Source organism: Crotalus tigris, unplaced genomic scaffold (assembly GCF_016545835.1).
Source record: "Crotalus tigris isolate CLP2741 ecotype Arizona unplaced genomic scaffold, ASM1654583v1 scf7180000017831.1706817, whole genome shotgun sequence".
In the NCBI taxonomy this organism is placed as follows: Eukaryota; Metazoa; Chordata; class Lepidosauria; order Squamata; family Viperidae; genus Crotalus; species Crotalus tigris.
Window position 1 is genome coordinate 1004463 of NW_024096660.1, and position 23499 is coordinate 1027961.

General features: G+C 39.1%; 1 protein-coding gene across 1 annotated transcript in view; it reads right to left on the reverse strand.

Moving 5' to 3' along the window:
- PELI1 (pellino E3 ubiquitin protein ligase 1) overlaps positions 1–13140 on the reverse strand; it is a 100728-nt gene extending 87588 nt beyond the window's left edge. Inside the window, exon 1 of the mRNA XM_039343019.1 lies at positions 12733–13140. The gene's annotated coding sequence lies outside the window, so the exon portion shown is untranslated. The remainder of the gene's footprint in view (positions 1–12732) is intronic.
- Between the last annotated feature and the right edge of the window lie 10359 nt (positions 13141–23499).

The window sequence follows — 23499 nt, forward strand, 5'->3', positions numbered from 1 at the left end:
GCTTGAGTAAGGGGCGGTCGCTAGCCGCCACTTAGCCTTGGTGTCAGCTTGCCAGTGTTTTAGCCATAGCGTTCTCCTGGCAATTATGTTGGATGCTATGGATCTGGATGAAAAAATGGCCGATTGGAGCGTTGCGTCTGCAGCGTATTCCGTGGCTGCTACCATCTTAGCCAGGTCCTGGTGTGTTCGTATGTCCTCCATAGGAACTATGGTTTGTAGTTGTTGCAACCAGATGAGGGTGGCCCGGACAAAAAAGGAGGCCGAGGTGGCTGCTTTGATGGCCCATGCCGCTGTCTGGTGGGTTTTGCGAAAGGCTTGTTCCCACTTTTTGTCATCTGCCTTAAGGGCCTTCACTAGGTCCCCAGCCATGGCTGTCTGGGAGACCAAGGGGGTCCAGGCTTCATCTACTTTAGGTATTTCTAAGGCCTCATTGAGGTCTGTGGCACTGCTGTATAATTTTTTGTCCGTACCACTCACTGATGGGAAGGAAGTGGGAGAATCCCATGGCTTCTTGATCCCTTTCAGGAAAATGGCAGGGCAAGGTATATGGTGTTGCGTTGTCACCTTTTCTACAAATACGGGTCTGGATGTGGTGGCCGGTGTCGCTTGCGGCTGAGAAAACTGATCCGTCCCCATGTCCGCAATGGCTGTGGCCTTGCGTAGTATCGTGAGGAAGCGGTTGTGATTAAATAATCCCCCTGAGGGGGGCTCAGGGGGAAGTTCCTCATCCTCTGACTTAGAGATCCCAGGTTGATCCTCCTCTTGTGGTGAAGAATAACCACTCATGGAGGACTGGGCTGGGGAGATGGGTTCCTGAATGCCTGAGGACTCTGAGGGGAGTTCCGAGTGTGGCATGGCTGAGGTGGAGGGCCCCTGGTCGTGGTGGGCGGAGTGCTGTGCTAGGGCTCGGTCCACCACTTTGGTTAATAGGGCCTCTAGCCGTCCATCTGCCCAGATGTCCCCTATGTCATTACCTTTGGGTGTGGTGACCGCAGGTGGAGAGGTGGACTCAGTGGTTGTGCCTGCCGCCGTGGTTGTTTGTTGGGCTGATGTGGATGGCGGATCCAGTGGTTGCGGTGTTCCTGGAATGGACCACACGCTCTGGGTTGATGTGGTGGGACCCAATGGTAATTCCATCTCGGTGGCCGCTATTTGAACCAATTCCAATTGGGCCTGCCTCTGCGCTCTGGAGAACTCCTTCTCCAGGGCCTGGTGCCTACGGCTGGCTTGCTTTTCCGCCAACTTGGAGGGCCTCTTGAGCGAGTGTTTTGTCTTCGCTTTGCACTTGCCTGCCGCCTTCTGGTCAGAAGGTGTGTTGCAGCCGTAATTGGGAGGTGGAGGGGTCGTGCTCATGGATTGAGGCAACGAGGGTCCCTCCATTCCGCTTGAGCAGTCCCAGAAAAACTGAGAAGACGCTCAGGCAGGCAAGTATTGGCGGGAGCGAAATTGGAACAAGTACCAGGACTGTTCCCCTGATCACCCGACCACAACAAAAATATTCTCTCTGGGCTAAGGTCACGGTAGCTGAGGGAGGTACCGAAGGCACGTTTGGAACCACTCTTTGGGTTCCGCCCGGAGGCCTTAGGTGACCAGGCAACGTGCACCAGTAGAAAAGGGAAAAGGGAGGCAAAAAATATCAGTGGCGACCTCAAAAGGGTCTGTAGGCCTGACTTAATACACAACAAGGTATCAAATGGCGGTCACCTAGAGCGGAATTTATTCTTATTAATATTATTACTATTATACTAATAATAGGAACAACAATAATAATAAAATAATAATAACAACAACAACAACAATGGTGATGATGATAATATTGTGTGTTCTGCCTTTAGGCCTGTTGGCCCTGCAGTCGCTTAATTTTTAGCTTTAATTAATTTTTTTTATTATTATTATTTTTAAAATTTATTTATTTATTTTTATTATTATTATATTTTGTCCTATTATTATATGTGTGTATCGGGAGTGGAGCGCTGGCTGTGCGCTCCTATTCTGCCTCTATCAGTACTTCCAGATATGATGTGGAGCTTCCTTAAGCTCGGTTTGCCTTCCTCTGGCAAGAGATGGCAGCCGCAGCTCGTTTCTCCCTGAAAACGGGCTTTGCGGATCCCAGGAGGGTTCTCTAGCCTCCGTTTCTTGGTTGGGGCTTACTCCCTTCCTGTGCTTCGGCTTTTTAAAAAGGAGGGTGGCCGCGGCTCGTTTCCCTCTGAAAATAAGCTCCGCAGCCTCCCAGAAGCTGCTTGTGCCCGGGGATTTAAATTTGGCGCGCTGGTGACGTTTTAAGGGAATCCCAGTCAGGGATTGCCTTTGTTGCCTGAAAACGGCAACTAAAATGGCGCCCGCGGTTGCCCTGGGCTGCTAGGGAATCTCCGATGATCCGAATTCAAGTTTGAATCCGGACCTGGAGATTGTTATTTTTTCCCCCAATTTGAGGAAAAAATCCCTTGGAGGTTGGGGAGAAAAGCTCAGCAAGTGGTCTCTGCTGATGCCTTTTCCCCCCCTTTTCCACCTCCAGAGCCCTGGGGCTGGCTGGGATCCGTGGGGAGTTTCCCCTCCCCCACACCCCCTTTTTCAATTTAAATATAGGATCAGGGATGATCCCAAGGAAAACTTAGTGGTTGGGGAAAAGGTTCAGCAAGTAGTCTCTGCTGATGCCTTCTTCCCCCCCTTTCCACCCCCCAGAGCCCTGGGGCTGGCTGATATCTGTGGGGAAGTTTCCCTCCCCTCCAATCCCCTTTTTAATTTTAGGTTTGAGATCAGGACTGATCCCCAGAAAATTTTGTGGTTAAATTCCTATAGGTGGCAATTTTTTTGGGAAGGGGAAGCCAATTATCAAGGGATAATCAATCAATGGATTTCTTGTCTAACCTGATAAGCTGAGCGCCACGCCAAAACGAGTCTTCTCGAGCAGAGACCAAGTTAAGAATGGGCTCCACAGGAAGTGGGGGCGTGTCAAGCTTTGGCTACTTGGTCTCAAGAGCAGGCAGACAGAGAAAACCCATCCGTGGATTATCCGTGGATTATCCATCTCCTGTACTGGAGAACATATGTACCATTAAAGGCTAGAAAGATCAATATATGTAGTCTTTTTTTGGTCTGCTCCAAATTGTTTTGGATCTGGCTATTCCTTCTCTGAAATTTCGATACGATTTCTTCTTGGATCAGCAGATTCCCGTTAATTGCACATAAGGCATAAGTCTTTGTGACTTGCTTAGGTAGGTGAATAGTGGAGGTTGAACAAAACAAAGTCCGAGGTGTAAACTAGAATGTACCTAGACTGAAATTCACCAATACAGAACTAATTTATAGTCATGCTTTCAATTATCTCTCCCCCCCCCCATTCTCTTAGATAAGCAGTTGTCTTGCCTATTCAATGAGCTTCCTTATTCTGATATACTTAGAAAATCATACATTTGGTGTTTTATTGAATATTCTGTCTTCAACTTCTTTATATAGATTCCCTTATAATTAACATTATGTCTCCAAAATAAAACTCTTGCCTTTTATATCCTTAACTCAGGTTTTTATAGCCTCATCAAGAGTCTTCTGAATGTAACACCAGTTAGAAAAAGATCCATATATTTTTAATTATGGTTCATTTAAACAAATTCTGAGTTTACTACATATATCTTTACTCATCATATTTTAGATATTGAAACATTTAAAGGAATTTTTGAACTATTGATCTGGAACACAACTTCTGAAAAATAAATTACAGTGTTTTGAACAACTTTCAACTTAACATCTATTTTGACTCTAGTGACATTTTCCAATAATTTCCCCGCGAAAATATCTTGTCGCTATTAAAACTAAAGAAATGTTTTTCCTTTAGTTTATCTAAAGGAAAAATCAATATTTAGAAATTGTTTATTTTTCATGGTATCATTTTATATACATTGAGCCAGCCTGTGACATTTCTCTGCCATGTTATTGACTATTCATTTTCGTATGCACTGCAGAGTTCTGGAAACAAATTATATATTTTTTATTCTGGAGTTTGATTACATTTCACATTATTGCCTTCCAAATTTATTATTTTACTTCAAGAAATTTTGTCAAGAGCAAACTTTCTCTTTTTGGGGGGGGGGGGTAGAGTGACTAGTTTGATAGTCGAAAGGATTAATATAGATGTAGTGTTTCTTGATCCCATTAAAATGGTAAGGTTTTTCGTGATAACAAGTTAGATAATACAGTAATGTAACACCAAAATGTCATTCATAAATGGTTTAGCATTGTCTTGGAGGACAGTAATATATGAAGTCCCCCAAGGATCCATATTCATCTCAGTGTTATTTAACATCTTTATAAATGACCTAGAGAATGGAATAGAAGGCAAGGTCATCAGACTTACATATAGTAATATTTTAAGGAATAAAAGCACAACTTAAAATGATCTTGACAAGGTTGCTCATTGGATAAAATACAATACTGTAGAGTGCTCAACTGTGACAAATATGTGGTCCTATATCTGAATAGAAAAAAATCAAAACCACAGATTGAAAGGACCTGACTTGGCAAGCAGTATATGTGAGAAGGATTTAAGAATTCTAGCATATCACCACCATGAACAAGCAGTGAGATGCAAGAACTAAACAAAGCTAATACAGTCTTGGGCTTTATTAACAAAGCTATTGGGGGTCCAGAACACGGGAGCAATAAATCTATTATATTTAATTATTATGCTCAATTTTAGATACCACACTTTATAGTATGGTGACTGTTAAAATAATGGAACAACCTGCCTAAACCAGGGGTGGACACCCCCTCATTGGAAGTTTTCAAATAAGGACAGGACATGTCACGGTTGGTTTAGTGCAGTAGTTCTCAACCTTTTTAATGCCGCGACCCCCCCCAACCGGTCGTAAGTCGAGGACTACTCAACCGGTCGTAAGTCGAGGACTACTCAACTGGTGCAGCACCGTTTGCAGAATGGGACTTTTGGCGGGCTCAGCAGGGCAGAGACAGCCTGGACAATTCCTATTGGCTTTTGAAAGCCAATAGAATTAGACTCTATTCAAGAGAGTCTATTCTATTGGCTTTCAAAAGCCAATAGAATAAAAGGGAGTAGCACAGCTAAGGAAAAGGGCAAAAAATGGCAAATTGAGTTGTTTGGCGACCCCCGTGAAATGGTCGTTCGACCCCAAATGGGGTCCTGACCCATAGGTTGAGAACCACTGGTTTAGTAGATTCCTGCATTAAGTGGGTGGTTGAATCAGATGTTTTACAAGAGCCATCTACCCATCCATTCTACCATTTTAAAGGAGACCTTTTATCCTTAGAACAGTGCCTTTCAATCCAAGAATAGAATTTACATGCCCTGGGAGAGATAGGTTCTTCTCCCTGTTTTTCTATACCATTAAAGTTGTCTTACATTTTGTCTAAGAGGTAGGCTTGGTTTCTTCCTATATTGCATAAAGAGGCAGAGGAACCCAGAACCCCACACTGAAAATGTAAGCCATTCAATAACACTAAATGCAGAATGTGAAACTGAACAAGTTCTGATTTGGATGTTTTCAGTATGTATAATACAAAACTGGCCCCAGCACTACTGAGTACAAAATGCTTGCAGATACTGTCTGCCAAGAACCAATAATATAGCAACTATGATTGAAGAACAAAACAGACCTACTTATTGTTTCCATATGAAGTATTTTTCTAAAAAAGACCACAAATACAAGATAACTCCAAATACATTACAACTTTAGAGTTATCTTTAGCTTTATGAAAGGCTGTACATAAACTGCTACAGGTCTGATCAATGTGATTTTGAATAGTCACAGAGGTTATAAAAAGCTATTAAAACTTACAAGTTCACTGTTATCCTAAATTGCATAAATCAGGGGTCCCCAACCTCCGGTCCATGGACAGGGCCACGGCACGCCAGCAACCGGGCCGCAAAAACAAGCAAAGCCCCATCTGTGGGATACAGGCAGCACACAAAACCACGCATCCTCCGGTCTACAAAAAAAGCTCTCTCCACGGAACTGGTCCCTGGTGCCCAAAAGCATGGGGACCTCTGGCATAAATGATCTCTAACATCACCATTCCCTCTCTTGTCCATGCGACAGTAAACTTCTGTAGCCTAATGTCATTGAGATGCCTAGCATTAGAATACCCATTATCCCTGGTCAGAATACAGGCCAACTGATAGGTTTCAAGAAGAACAATATATTTAACAGGAAGTAATTCTTCTATACTGATGTATCAAACCGATTCTTACACTGAATTGCTACTTGTGTTTTTCATGCAGTTCATTGATTTATAAATATCAGTCTGTAAGCATTCAAATGCACACAAGTAACACAGCTGAATGGTACCACAAACCTTCTTTCCCAAGTAGTTATTCTCATTTCTGATATAGACTTACACAATTAATCTCTTTTGTTTTCATGTGACCAGAGGTGTTCATTTGGACTAAAGGGATGAAACTTTGTTGAATGCATTCTCACAATAGGAAAATAAAAAGCTACAATTTGGGATTGCAAAGCAAAGTGGAATTGAAAGCCAAGGACAGTTCACATTTAATGCCTTCTACTATACATGCTTCTGAGGTTAGTAGGCAAGGTTTAACAACAGTTATCTTGATCCATGAAATACAACAGATTTCTGAAGCAGGCACTTTAATTACTAAAATTTCATCCTATATGCCAACATCTATTAGAGGAAATACACATTCTCATAAATCAGTTTAAAAGCAGGGAGGAACCGATGTTACAGCACATGATGGGAAATCAAAGATACATTTTTAGAATTAACAACATGCTCCAAGTGATACAGTACTAAAGTACAAAAGCTATGGCTTGTTTTAAAAGAAAATTGATTCTTTTTTAGTAAGCCCACATATGTGATGCTTTTTTAGCCACATGCCAAATGTTAGTACAGCTATTTGCTATTTCAACATACTTTCTCCTAGAACTTAACAAGTTTGAATACTCTTATTTCAGTTTATATTGATATTAAGTTTGAAATAACTGCAGCTTTTCAATCCAAGATCATACCATTAGTTTCACAACTGAAGATTTAAGTCAGCTGTACTGTAAATACTGCATTCAAGACAATAGTTTGATAATTTGAAAATGTTATACCTGCTGTTGGACCAATAACAGCTCATTCACACATGTAAATAATCTCCCAATCCTGAAGATCAAACAAGAAATAGTAAATCACTTCAGAGTATTTGCATAATCCCAACTAAGCAATCAGATTTTAATTCTGTCTGAATGTGGGAGGTGTAGAAGGCAGCTTGCTTGCTAGCCTGCTTCACCTGTCAGCAGTAAGAAAAACTTCAAAGAGGAAAGGAGATGTATCCCAACATATGCAAATCAATTGAATATTTGTATCTTATCATACAATCAAAACTCACTGATTAGATAAACTAATTGAGATGCTTCATGCATCTTAGACTGTATGGAAAACTTGCATGTTTTCCAACTCTTCCAATTCCAAAAATACTTGAATACTTTCCAAAACATAAAAACATAGAAAACTATAGAAAACTTAGAAAATACAAAAAATTATGATCACTTAACGACAGAGAATGAGATGGCTGGATGGAGTCACTGAAGCAGTAGGTGTGAATTTAAATGGACTCCAGAAGATGGTAGAGGACAGGAAGACCTGGAGGAACGTTGTCCATGGGGTCGCGATGGGTCGGACACGACTTCGCAATTAACAACAACAACAATGATCACTTAAATTATATGGATGCTAATTTCATTTTAAAGAAATTAAAATTTACCTGTTCAAAAATATATTTGTTTAGGACTAAGGGTCTTGGTCTGAACACATTTTATATTGATGTTTATGCTATAATCCTAAAATTATCATTAAAACCAACATTAAGAATATTCACAAAATGAGTGGTATGTCCATAAAAACGGCAAGATCTTTTTTATATTTCAATTATCTTATCAGCATATATTTATCCTACTGAATTATACCTTGAGATCCAGATGTTGATCATTAAGATCTAACACATCAGTCTGATGTGTTTGAGTATTAATGCATGCATTCATTCAAAACAGTAGCAAATGTTTCATTTCCCTATTTAGGAAAATAGTACGCAACTTTACTATTTCCTTAATGAACACTCTTTCAATGTTTTTTTCCATTCCCACCTTCCAAAAGCAAGAATAAAATTCATAGAACTGATCAAACAATAGCTATCACTTTAAAAATGCTTGGATTATCTGAACTCTTGTCTAAGGCAGTCTTCCCGATTTGTTTCTCCCCATATGTCTTGAAATTTTGATTTCTAGAGTTCTTTCCTCCTGGCCAGGAAAGATATGGAAGGTAATGGAACATGGAAGGTCTTAGCCTGCATTTATCAATTTACCCGGAAAAGACAGGTGAAGTTTACTCTGTAAATAACTCACAAATTCAGTGCACCAGTTCAGAATATATATTGTGACATGGGTATTGAGACTGAATGTAGAAGGCAACTTATCTAATAAAATATAAGATAAGACAGTGAATCAAAAGAAAGTGTGTGAGCTTCTCTTATAGATATTACTTGTCAGTATGTAATGTTACTTGACACATCAATACTTTGTTGTCATTTCTGTTCTGGAAGGTATTTGTGTATTTAGAAACTGCGGCATAGGCATGTTAGAAATCAACAAGGTGAATGAATTCCTGATGTTCCTCAAAACAGACTAATTACTATGCTGATCATTGAGCAAAATAAAGGAATGTATGTAAACATTACAGCTTCAAGTACCAGGCAACTAGTGCTATTTTTAGTGTTGAGAAACACAGATGATCTAGTGTGGGAATATATGCATTTCCAGGATAAGGTGATTGGCTTCACTACTTTATGCAGTAGTGAAGCATAAGGGGCAGAAATCAGAAAATTCAAAGTATATATTAATTAGCTAGGCAAGCTAAAACTGTAGAATAAAGACTACCAATTAAATATATCGGGAGTCTAAATATTACTGGTGAGACATAAGCTGATGTTATATATAGTGAGCCTATATGACTGATTAAAGAAAATTGAGGATTCCTTCCAGTCAAGATGAACAACATGTAGATTTCATAGCAAAAATAAGGAATGGCCTTTTCTGGATGCGTTTTCAACTTTCCACTCTAGTCCAAAGCACTTGAACTTTCTGGTGATCTCCCATTCAACACTAACCAGGCCTGATCTTGTTTGATTTGAAAGCAGGCCAGGTACTACTGTGACTGGGGCATCACTGGTTGTATAACATAATTCACCTTTTAACTCCTCAAGCAATATGAATAACTATGATAAATAGCTATGTTTATCAAAGAACAGAACAAGTTTTAAATAAAGCAATGGTAAATTCACCAAATGTTTCCTTTACCAAAGCCTCTGAATGTTGCTCCTTTTTCTTTTCTTTATTTTGTGTGTGTATGGGATATTGAATCATCCAAAAACTGCATTAAAAATAATCAATACTGAAGGCCACTTAGACATTGTTACAGCATTCTTTGTGGGTTTTGTAGTCCTCCATTAAATGGACAATTTATGAAGTCAAACTAACTTCACTGAAATTTTGGCATCTTAACTGGATACAGGACTGTAGCCTCAGTCTTTAATAAAATGTAACTATTAACATAATATAGAAGAAGCCATGATGGCTCAGTGGTTATAATGCAGTATTGCAGGCTAAGTATGCCCACTGCTGGGAGCTCAGTTCTGATGGGGCTCAAGGTTGACTCTGCCTTCCATCCTTCTAAAGGATGGTAAAATAAGGACCCAGATTGTTGGGGGCAATATGGCTGACTCTGTAAACTGCTTAGAGAGGGCGGTAAAGCACTATCAAGTAGTATATATGTCTAAGTGCTATTGCTATTATACAGTAGAATAGTAGTGAATTAAAAACATATGATCAGCGTAAGCAGATGTTCTGGGTTAACATAGGGCTGTATTTATTTGCATTATAATATTGTGATAAATATGTACCCTTTTGTTTAGGAAGCATCTTTAGACAAATATGATCTATATTCTTGACAAGATATTCATCAAACCACATAGAAGAGTCCTTTTGTAGATTTACTGCAAAAGCATAGTTTTATATGCATTACAAAGCTACAACAGAATCAGTATTATAATTCTTGCACACTTTGTTTTATATGTAGATTGGGGGAAAACAACAGGAAGTGATATTTGTTTTAGCATAGCAACTTGAATAACATTAATATCTTTTCATGCATATTGTTAATCTAGTGTATGGGATCTTCTGATACCTTGTTGCTGCAAGATTTGGCATACAATCAAGAAGTCCTATGTTTACACACTTTAAAACTTTGTGGTTAATTTTATCAACTTTCTGGATGACATTTATTTATACAATTTATATGGATATCCCACTCATGAAATGTAACTCTGTACAGCTAACATAGGAGTTAAAATGAAACTAAGACTGATGCTCATTTTTCTTTTTGCTGGAGTAAAGATTTCTGTTGCTGAAATAAATTCCTGGAAATACAATCCCTATGTTATACTCAGCTTTGATCAATCAAATGGAACACATTTCCTCATTTATATAACTAGCATCCAGTACATGGATTACAAGAGAATTCTGCATCATATGATCTATTCTACACTCTTAAATAGCCTGCCAATACTGCAACCAGTTTCAACCTCACTAAGCTTAAAATGCTAGAGATTCACAACAAATGTTCTAATTCAAACATGCTTTAATTCAAAATGCAGGCTCCAGTCATGCTGCTAACTATTTAGGACCAATGAACACAATCAGAACTCTTCTATACTTGAGCCAAACATGAAAGGGAAAAGATGTAGAATTCTGTTATCAATGCTAGGCTTCCAGTGATAATGAGTATTATAAGCATTTTTTATATGAAAAGGATAGGCCCTGCTGCTAAGCAGTATCGGTGTATTTTTTATCCTTGCCTTTAACAAAAACTGTGTGTAAATACACTGTGACTAAAGATACATTCCATTTTCAGTCTGGATTGAGAAAGCAATGCAGTCATAGCGGAAAACAGAAATTTCTAACTTGTTTAAATACATTTTCTTATGGCTTTCACTTAAGACAATAAGTATTCAGAAACCTTGAAATGCCAAATTAATTGCAGAATCAAATTTACTAACAGACTGATTTCAAAAGCTGCTAATTTAACACCCAAAGAAAATATGTAAGTTACTTCTATGAAATAACTTAACCAAAGTTATTATCTAAATAACTGAAGCAACAAGCAGGCTTAAAATGTCAATATTTTCTTCATATTAATTTAAAATATTAGGAGCTACTTAAAACCCATGCTGCATTACTTTAACCACTACTTTTAAAATAAAACAAATGTCAGAGAAATATTTTTAGCATTGGCTTTCAAGTGAGCAGAGAAATATTAATATGAAATGAGATTATGACATCTGAAGTATCCATAAATTACAACAAGATCTTTGGAGAGAGCAAGTCAGCCCAAATGTAACATATACCAAATACAAAGCAAGACTTAAAAACAATGCATTCTGTGCTGCTGCTTTATGTTTATGAGATGCAAACTAAAGTCAGCGAAATAGATTTCTGGCTCCTTCTTCCTTCCTGTACAAATTCAAAGTAAACATTAAGCTAAATCTATTACTGCATAACGCAGAGAATTTGGGAGTTTTGTTGGTAGGAAACCAAGAAAATTACTACACTGTCACAAAGATTGCAAAAAGTAACCAGCTAACTAGCAGCCAAGACAAAACAGGCTGCCTGTAAACAATATACTTCACGGGAAAGTACATGATTACATACATCTCCTCGTGGAAATACTCTACGCTTTACAATGAACAACTGCAGATTTTAAAACCTAAACAATTCAAAATTAAGATACAATTTAGCAGTTACCATCCTCAAACGCATTCTTTCTTAAGTAAAAGTGTGGTCTCTTTGGAGGCTGAAATGATGTAATACTGAAAGTAAAACAAACAAACAAAAAAACCTCAACCTCATCTTCCATGAAAAAAAGAGCAGAAAAAACTAATAATTACTAATAGTCCCTGCAGTAATTTAGCCATTTGAAGCTAAAGGCTTTTGAGAAAATTAGCTAAATTAGAAAAATAGAGATTTGTTACCAACACATCAGATTAGGAATATTTTACAGAATATGAAGGGCAGTGAAAATAAAAATTCTAAAACAGAGGATAAAGATCACATCGTTTGAAAAATGTATTTCTTGTAATGATTCAAAAGGATGGTGAAAAGGTAACCAGACTACAGAAGAAATCAAGCTGTTGTTGTACATCAGCACAAAGGAGTCAAGATTCCTTTGTTTTACCCCCTTTTAAGCATCAGTTAACGTTTCGGCCTGTTCGCTCACCTCGGCAAATTAGGAAACGCATTCAGAGTTTCAAGAAGCACGTATCTTTCCGTGACAAGCTGCTAAGGCAAAAAAGAAAGGAAAAAAAAAAAGGAGACAGATTTCCCATCCGAAAACTCCCTGACAAAAGCCTTCCCTGATCACCATCAGCTTTTCGCTATAGAAAGATGAAGACAGGATGTGGAAATATTCACCTCAGACGCCTGAGCAATTTCCATTTTGAGAAAGAGGACAAAGAACATGCAAACGCAAAACCTACACAGAAACACAACAGGAGGCTAAAAACAAACGGGGGGGGGGGGCGAGTGGACAAGGAAGGAGAAAACGGCGGCGAGGAGGAGGGGGAAGCAATTCTTCCTGCTCTAAAATTTCCTCTCGTTCCCCCTCCCTCCCTTCCTCCCCCCCTCCCCGGTCAAACCGATACATTCTTACCTTGTACGGACCGAGAGCCGGGATAGTGACCCGGTATGAACTGGTGGCGTCCCTCGGTACCGCGTTCTCCTCTTCCTCTTCTGCTACACCAGGTAGACAAGACACCGCCGTGGCCCCTTGCAGAACGGCGGCGGCGGGGGAAAGGCTGTAAATCAATCACCTCCAGGAAAAACAACCCTCACCCGAATGCGAGGCAGGCAGGCAGGGCGGGAGAGCAATTCTGCAGCGGAGCTTTCGGTAATCCTGCCAGCGGCTCGCACCAAAGCGGCCGCCGCGCGCCTGCAAACCCTTGGAAGGGGATGGGGCCAGGGAACAAAGTAGCTCGCCCCCTTTGTGGCTGGGAACGAGGCGGAAGGAAGACAATTCCCCGATCAACCAACCTCGAGACTAGAACTAGCCCTCTGGGTCAGCGGTAGCTCCACCACACATATACATAAAAGGGGGCGGGGATAGGGTGATCTCATAAAAACGCACCGCCCTCTGAAGGAGTATGGGAAATGTAGTTTTTCAGGCTGGATAGACCCGCCAAGCGTGAACGGTTCTACGCCGGCTTGGCGGGCACCTTTAAACATGAAAGTAGCGATTAATTAAAACGAGCTAGCTTGGGTCAGATGCAGTAAAGCAAAGGGGAAAAGGGTTACGAAGACTGCTTCATAACGCGATTCAACTACACAATATTAACTGTAAGGCTCACAAAACGTTTGGATGTATGAAGCGAAATATTGCATGCGCAGCATCGTTCCTCCCATGACTTTTAACTTTTTTTTTCCTGGGATGTTTATTCGAAGACGGTTTGGGGTGGTTTTTTTGTATAACAATGTTGTAAAAAGGATGCTGAGGTATGGGACATGTCCATTTCGAGAATATATTATCAAAGCAGCACAGTTAAGGCATATGATTCCATTTATTGTGGAAGAACCTTCCCAAAAATGGATGCAAGTTGAAACTTTATATTTATTACATTTTTGTCCCACCTTTATTGCTTTATAAGTAAGTCAAAGTGACAAACATGTAATACACCTTCCTTCTACTACTTTCCCCACAATAAGAACCCTGTGAGGTGGGTTGGGCTGAGAGAGAGTTACTGGCCCAAGGTCACCCAGTTGGCTTTCATACCTAAGGTGGGACTAGAACTCTAGAAACTCTGGTTTCTAAGCCAGCAACTTCACCACTACATCAAACTAACACTCTATATTATAAATTACATATACTATATAGTTTATATAGATCTATATAGAAATTATTTTAGAATCAAAGAATTTAAATCAGTGGTATTTTCAGCCCTAACATGCTACAGACTGAAAAAGTTATGCTAAGACTGAAAAAGCTTTCACTAAAGTAATGCTTCAAATTTGGAAAAGTAAATATGTAGCTCTGATAAAGGATACCTCTTTAACTCCTTTAGTAACATAGACAGTTCATTTAGTGACCATACAAAGGCACTGAAAAAAGTTACTTATGACCATTTTTCACATTTATGACCGTTGCAGCATCCCCATTGTCGCATGATTTACATTCAGATGCTTGATAACTCACATTTATGATGGTTGCAGTGTCCCGGAGTCATGTGATCCCCTTTTGCCACTTTCTGACAAGCGAAGTCAATGGGGTAACCAGATTCACTTAACCGTGTTACTAATTTAAGAACTGCAGTGATTCACTTAACAAATATGGCGAGAAAACTCATAAAATAGGGCAAAACTCACTTAAAAAATTTCTCACTTAACAACATAAATTTTGGCTCAATTGTGGTCGTAGGTTAAGGACTACCTGTATAGTTCAGGGCAGTCACTGTGCTCTGGTTAAAATAAAACTTTTGAGAGAATGCAAACATTACAGACTAAACGATTTTAATAGCAACAGGAACTTAACAATAAATATCAGAAAGAGCAACAAGTAGATGAAATGTTATAATAGTGATTAGATGGTTCTTCTGATAACAAATCAAATCTTTTTTGGGCAATAGGAATATTAAAGCTTCAGCAATTCAACCTTAACATCAATATTCAGAATTTAATACTTAAATACTTAGAACAAACATGTCAAACACAAGGCCCGGGGGCCGTGAAGTGGTTTCCATCCTGGAAACGGTGAGGGAACGCTCCCTGCTGCCTTGGCCCTGACCCAGGCTGGCTGGGAGCCAATGTACAATTTTGTGGTGACCATCTATGCTGAAACGCATTCAGCCTTAGTTCCACAAGGCTGTCTGGAAACAGCGAGGAACCAGCCCCTGCCACGTCGGCCCCACCCCCTGGGTGCATGCTGGGGAGGTGTCACCCTTTGTGAGGAATGAAGACATGCACCATTGCCTGGAAGTGGCCAGCAAATGGCCCTCGCCTACTTCACATATCCGGCTTGATGGGCTCTGGGGGAGGGGTTTCAGCAGGCAGCGGGGCGCTTTCTCACAGTGTCGAGAAGCTGAACTGGGCGGTGCAAATCTCAAAAGAAACACGAGGTCGCCCATCTCCCAGCCTGCGCGATTTCAGCAGGCAGCGGGGCGCTCTCCTCACAGTGCTAAGAGCTGAGCTGGGTGGCGCAAATCTGATGAGAAGTGCAATGTTGCCTAGCCCCCAGCCTGCCCAGTTTCAGCAGGTAGCAAGGTGCAAAGCTGGCGAGCTTCGCACCACCTGGCTCAACCTCTCAGCACTGTGAGGAAAGTGCCCCTCTGCCTGCCGAAACCGGGCAGGCTCAGAGCTGGAGGGCATTGAGCAGGTAACGTTAATTCTCACGCTGCTCATGGCATCCCCTCCCGCAGAGCCCACCAAGCCAGATATGTGAAGTAGGTGAGGGCCATGTGCTGGCCACTTCCAGGTGATGGTGCATTTCTTCATTCCTCACGAAGGGTGACACCTCCCCAGCTGCATTTCTTGCCTGTTTTTCTCCCTCCCTCATCTCAAATATTTTCCCACCACTCTGTACTTAGGAAGGAAGGAAGGAAAGAAGGAAAGGGAGGGTCTGAGGGAAGTCCTGCCTTAGTCCTGCCCTGCTGCCCTTGCTCCCTTTTCCTGGCCTATCCTGGGGGTCTCCCATCCTATTGCTAAGGAAGCTTTGGATACAAAGCCGGGTCTCCTCCCATGGAGAGGGAATGGGCCTCCCTCTGATTTTGCCCTCGTACCCATCATGAGCAACCTGGGTAAGGAGAGCAAGCACCGCAGCAGCAGCCTTGAGGAGGAGGTAAGTGCAGCTGGGCACCCCCTTGGGGAAGTGGGGCTGGGCTTGGTGCTGTGGGTGTTCAAGAGCCAGGCTGGGTGTTTGACCTCTGCTGCCCAGGGCTCTGGGCAGCCTACACCACCATCCAGCCCCCGCCCCCGCATGGCCTGAGAGGAATAGTGAGGCTTCTTCAGTGGACCATGCCTTGGCACTTGCCCTGGTCCCACCCCCTTCTGCCAGAAACCCTCAGATCTGTCCCACTCCTGCCCAGGCCCCCACAGGCACCCTTGATGCGAACGATGTAGAACTGGCCACGCCTACCCAGTAGGCCACACCCACTCCACACCCACCCAGTAGGCTGCACCCACCCTGTCCACACCCACCCTCAGTGAAATTGAGTTTGACACCTCTGATTTAGAACAGTCAAAAGGAACAATCTCAAAAAATATAAGTTATTATTGCAATTAGAAATAGGAGTTGACTCCAAGTTTAGGATACTAATCTTGGTAAACTCATACAAGTAAGAGTTATGAAAATTGGGTGGATTTGCTTCAGCTTCAATGCAAGAACTGCAGTGGAAAATTGTATGTTGCTGGCACTTGATTCTTTTTAGATTTGCACATGTATATATATCAGAATTATTCTTTCAAATGTTGGAGAGGTTATAAAAAAGTTTTTGTTTGTGATGGTATACACAGTGTACCCTTTTTGCATAAAAGGTTTGGAGATTATTAAATAATAATTACAAATTATTATTGTTAAACAAATAATTGAATGCTAAAGGTAGGCTTACTATATTTATTTTTAGGACCAAATTTCAGGCTTAAAAATAAGGAATTTATTATTTACTCAATTTTAGCAGTTGAAATAATAATTGCCCAACATTGGAAAACTCTAGATAATATAACAATTGTGATATAGATTAGTAAGGCTTCTTCAATTGCTACATTAAAAAAATCATCACATAATTAAAATAAGGGTACATCTAAACCAGGAACTATAAGTTTATCAAATTTGGGTAGATTTTATAGTATTATTTTAATAGCAATGAACCATAATATGATAAATCCGTATGTGTATTGTATCTGTCATTTTATTTACTTTTCAGTAAATTTGTATTTTCTATATCTTATTTCTTTATGCATCAGACTTATGTCATTTAGTTACTTGATATTATTTATTAATTATAATTCAATTATTTTTTAAATTGTGTGAAAGGAGGGTTTATATAGTGAAATCAGTGATCCAGCTTTCAAGATTCTTATTAGAGCTTAGGTGAAGTTAATATGTTAAAACTGAGAATAGGAGCTATTCCCAGATTTTAAAATTAAGAGAATCTCTGTTTTCTGGCTAGCACTCCTGAACAAAGTTGCAGTTTGGAGTTGCTCCTGGATGACCTCCTTTTAGTTATACCCCAAACGTATATATTCTTGAAAACCAGACTAGCTGCTGTGTTTTAGGCATTGCCAAACACAAAATTAGATTTCTGTAGTGTGTTTTATTCAAAGGTATGAGATCCATTGGGGTGCCATGCTAAATATACACAGTATTGTGAACTGGTGGCACATTGCTGCCAAGCCAGCTTCAAGCTATCCAAAGTCCTAGCAACTCAAGATTGAGTTATTGTATAAACCATCTCACTTCTGCATTGTTTATATATTTTAGACTTTCTTGGCAAGTGTGTTAATAGCTAACTCATTAATCCTACATAAATACTGTTTTTAAACGTTATAGTAGCTTTTCTACTATAGGAAGTGGAGGATTTATATATTTTGCATTTTGGTGGTAGTTCCCCTTCTTAAATATTTGGATTGTTTGTTTATTCATGTCAGAAACATCACAATTAAAATAAGGCATATTATATGACCTAAAATTTAAAATATAAAATAAAAGATTAAAATACATACAAATATGTACAAATTAAACAGATCTTGTCCTAGGCAAGATGTGTTTAATATTTGAATAAATGGGAAGTATACAGATGAAAAAAAACCCAACTAAGTTATAACAACGTATGGGTATTTTAATAATATTTATCTTAGAAAAAACTACAATCTTAGTTTTTCAGGAAGAAACTTCAAGATTTATATAGTTATATTTTATTTTCCGTGCTTGTAAATTTATACATGTTTATAAGTTTATTTAAACAGCTACTGTCCAAAACTCTTGAACTGGCAATGTTTATTTGTTTTATGGATATAATAAATTATCAGGTTTATCTCAAAGTTGTAAATTCAGTCCAAATTTCATAGACACATCAGCATACATACCAGGTAGTCTGTGAGAACACACATAGAATAAGCTCAAAGATTAAGCAAGTCAAATCTGAAGAAAAATCTTTGCAACTAGGAGTCCCAAGCTGTGATAGCACGACATATATAACATTGTATGTACCTACCCCTTGCTTTAAAAAATGAAAAGACAAATTTAAACACAGAATTCTGATTAAGAAATCTTTTGCTGAGATACAGCAATGCTGTACCATAAATTATTCTTGTCTGTTTTGTTTGATGAAGGCTTGCTATGTGGGAGCTGTATCTGTTCTCATGTTGACCTACCCTTCTCATCATCCCTTTGCCCTGAATGTGACTTGTTACTAAAGAATCACTTTAACAGAGCTATCCCATTTTTCTAATTGTACAACCCCTCACCAACACTTTCTAAGCAACAAATCTAGGATGTTGATATTAAAAATAGTGACTCTTGGAGAGGCTGAAAATTGTCTAAGATGGTTATTAATTACCATGCTGCTTTTCTATTCCATTTTCTATATAGTTGTGTCTACTGGGAAGTCTCTTTAAGAACATACAGAAATAGCAATAGCACTTAGACTTTTATACCACTTCATAGTGCTTTATAGTCCTCTCTTAACAGTTTACAGAATCAGCATATTGCTCCCAACAATCTGGATTATCATTTTACTGACCTCGGAAGGAGGAAAGGCTGTGTCAACCTTGAGCCGGTGAGAATCAAACTGCTGGCAGTCAGCAGAATTAGCCTGCAATGCTGCATTCTAACCACTGCGCCACCACGGCTCATATGCAAATGCACCAGGTTTAACCATATCTATTGTGATTTTATATTTGGTCTCGATTTTAAAAAAAAAACAGAAAAACTTCTTAAACAGTTTGTAGGCTCATCTCATGTCTCCCAAATTGTGGGAAAACTGGGATAACCATTTTTAATGCCCTTTCCTTCATCTCATCTCCAGTCCATAGCAGAGACAACTTCATTTGGCTGTTCCAGTTTTCAAGTAAAAACTTTTCTTTTGAACAATTTATACTATGGATACAATCTAGCACACATCATTGATTATGTGGTTGTGATGCAGTGGAAAGTGAAGGGCAGCACATGTGGTCAGCGTCATTATAGTGACACTATAAGGCTCCGTGATTGTGGCAGCAAACTTTTGGCATTTTTTTTTATTATGAAATTTATATGCAGCTCATCTTACCCAGAGGCAAGGTAGGTGGCTTACAACAAGTAAAAGGAACAAAATAAAAAATATTACTAGAAAAATTAACCTTAAAATTGACAAAGTTGAAGAGGAAGGAGCAAGCTACACCTGGGTTGGAGGTAGAATCTTCTTTTAGTCTATCCCGTTTGGAGGCTCAAGGACTGGTGGATAAACTTTAATGTATCCATCTGGATAGTTCCCTATGTGTTAATTTCCTCTGAACTGAATTTGCTCGGCCTTAGGTTGCTGCATGATTAAGTTCTAGTAACATCCAGTGATGCTTCTTTCACATGCTAATCGTGTCAGGACATATGAAGAGAATGTAAATGAAATGATCATGAGCTGATAAATGAATGCAGGCTTCCAGTCTGATGTATAGGCAAGGAATCTAAAAGGCAGTCTGTTATCAGTTATGATGTGATATCTTATCATCCATATATATGACGCTTTACGAGATAGCACCAATAAAAAAAAGGAAAGCTTTGATTCTCCAAGTGCTTTTATCTAAATACGTACAGGTATAACATGGGGGAAGAAAAAAGGGAGGAGTGGAGCAGAGGAAAAGGATAACAGTGAACAAATTCATAAATAAATAGAGGTGTCCGAATCACAGAGGTTGATTTCTTAAAGTATCGAAGTATTTTGTATTTTTTGCATTAGTGGATTCATTCCCATTAATGTAGTGACTGAATGTATACTGCCATTTCAGACAGTCTACATTCAGCTCTTTATTTAAATATATTCACGTGGAAAAGAAGAAAATATTTATACAACCAAAAATGTTCAATGTGCTATTCAGCTATTCAATATGGGAAATACACCAGGTATGACTTAACTTTAATCTATTACCTTTGTAAAATTATTAAGAACTGTTAAAATTGGCTCAGGCCATTCATTAAGATGGCAGTCCAACTTACTTTCTTGTTTGGTAGACTCAGATCTTCAAAAATGTTTGTTTTTACAGACAGGGATTGCTTTTGCACAGTAGGCATGCAAATACTGGAAATGATTATTTGGCCAATTTTGCTAAAGCTTTTCATTCTTTACAGCCATGGAGGAAACTTCAGGTATATATTTGACATTTCTTATATCAGTTTACCAAATCAAGAAGTAGAAATGAAACCATTTATCACAGGTTTAACTAATATTTAGTTACATATTATTTATGTATTTATTTATTTGGCCAACTTATATTGTCTCCCTTCTTAGCAAAGAATTCTAGGTAGCGAACAATATTCAAAATCACATTTACAAATTTTAAAATACATAATAGCCAAGAGAGATACAAAAATCATTACCACAACCAGGAGATGGGTCTCTTCATACACATGGGGCTCAAGACCTGGGCATAAAACGACGTCTTTAGTGCCTTACAAAACACCAGCAGAGCCAGGCCCAATCTAATGTTTTGAGGGAGAACAGTTATTATAGCTAGTCCTTGTTTAACAACCACAATTGGCATTAGCAAACGGTCCCTATACGAGGCAGTCACTGAATGATAATGACTTGTATGATTTTTATCTAAAATGTTTTTAAAGTTAGAATTAGAATAACAGAGTTGGAAGGGACCTTGGAGGTCTTCTAGTCAAACCCCTTGTCTAGACAGGAAACTCTATACCATTTCAGATAAATGGCTATCCAGTCTCTTCTTAAAAACTTCCAGTGAGATATTGGAAGACTGCTATTATGTCACCCCTAATCCTTCTCTTCATTAAGCTAGACATCCCCAATTCCAGCAACCATTCTTTATATATTTTAGCCTCCAGTCCCCTAATCATCTTTGTGGCTCTTCTCTGTACTCTTTCTAGAGTCTCAACATCTTTTTTATATTGTGTTGACCAAAATTGGATGCAGTATTCCAAGTGTGGCCTTACCAAGGCATTGTAAAGTTGTATCAACTCTTCACATAATCTTGATTCTATCCCTCTGTTAATGCAGCCTAGCATTGTGTTGGCTTTTTTGGCAGCTGCAACACACTGCTGGCTCATATAATAGAAATGATATTTATCTAAAAAGAATGATTTTCACTCACCAGAATTGCCAGCCCCACCAGGACATGAATGTGGTCAGAGCTTCTTCCTTTTTTTGTGCTGCCACCTTCCTTCTTCAGTCTCCTCAAAGCAAAGAGGAAGGCAGTCAGAAAGTTGAAGTCTTTACCCTTTTCTGTAAGAAAACTAATCTCATCCCAGCAATTGGTAATGAGTTTGTAGAGACCTGGGATATGTTACCAGAGCACATTCTCCAGGACACAAAGTGGCATCAAAAATATCTGTTTTAAATAGTATTTCCTTTATTCCTATGTGCAACAGCACAGAGAAACATGGATGAGTACTCAATTTAGAGAAAGAGGACTAAACCAAAGAAGAATGAAGAAGCTTATCCAAAATGGAGACTAAATTTTATGGAAAAATAGTGATGAAAATAATGGGTCAAAGCTTTGAGCATATCCAGAATAAGTTCCATTTAGGGTACAACTCAACAACCACATTAACATGCAATGCATCAGTCCTAGAAAAAGAAAAATAAGCTGGTGGAAAGGTTGGTGCCATGATGTCCAGTTCTGTTCTTCCTCAGTAATCAGCCCAACAAGTGTTGCTATTCTTACAGTTTAAATGCCTGCAGGTTGCCTCCTGGCTGAATTTCTCTTCCCACTAATCATAATCTGCTGGTAGAAAAAGCAACTACTCACTGTTCTTCCTAACCTAGGGCTGGAGCTGAGGGAGGAGGCTGTGCTGCGGGGAGCTGCTAGCCCTTCCCCAACTCACAGAGCAGGGGATGGATTTGTAGGAAATCCATGGGGTAGTAGAAGCTGCCCAGGAAAGCAGTGGGGAGAAGCCTATTACAGGAAGTCTGTGCTGTTTTCTACAGATAACATATTTTTTTTCTCAGCATGTTTTTGAAGGAGAGTGAGGATTAAGGACTTTTTCCCCCCCACAGACCACACTGATCCAGAAATTGCATAGCAGCAAATAAGCAATGACCTGTCATATCCACATGCCTAGGAGCCCTAGCACATCCTTGTATAATACACAGATTCATTGAGGTTCATTAATTATCCAAACATGTAAACAATCTAGTGATTTCATGTCTTTAACTGTGTTTGTGCTCCAAGCTCTTCCTTTGATTGCCTGAATGGCAAGAAAAACACTAGAGTCTGATTAATGGCACACAAACGAAGTGTTGGACTCCTCTTTATTTTGTTTTGTTTTTTGTCATTGATTAGTTCTTACACAGTTATGCTTGGTGGTTCATCTTCAGAGTTTCCACACAGAATGTGCACACAATGACCAGAGGTGGTAGAAGGCTAGATATCATAAAGTATGATATAGATTCCTCATGATTTCATGGGAAATAATAACGATAATAATTTTAATGCAGGACCACTTCCATAATGTTACATTTCACAAAGGGACTTAATAACCTCCTATGTCTTAATAGTCATGATTTCTCCCAACACTGTATTAATTAAAAAACAATCTCTAATTTGAATATTTATGTTTCATTCTGTATTCCTCTTACATCATGTCTTCTCTTGGCCATTTTTAAATTTTCCCAAAAAACTGTTGGGAAAGAAAATTAGTTTATGTCTTTTTTTTTTTTTTGATGTAGGAAGTGTTTATTACTGCAGCTGCATTTGATACACACTCTACTTTAATGATGTTTGTCTACTTGAATGATGATATCTATGGCTTGTAAAGATAGTAGTGGTATTTTCAACTTAAGCATGCTTAGAAGATCAATATGGACCAGACACTTTATCTGCTTCAAAGGCACCTGAGCTGCTTTCTGACTTGATGAAATCCATCAAAAATTAAAACCTATAGGATATCTCGATCAAAGTCTTAAAAATGTTTTTAAAGTGAACATTTCTGGGATATTCCAAACATGGACTAAAGAACTAGAATCTCCAATAAAGTCCCATCAATGGACTCGTGTCCTTAAAAATGTTAAAATGGCATCAATACATCTGAGATTTAGGTTTATTCTTCAAAAAAATGTATTTAGGTCATATTGGACACCTCAAATAATATTTTTGAAAGGATGGGAATCAGATTTTGTTATGCTGGACGTGAACATATTGGAGAGTTCAGTGAGCCATCTGATATGGTCATTTGATATATTTTGGGGAGAATGTGTTCATGTACAATATATAAGTAGAT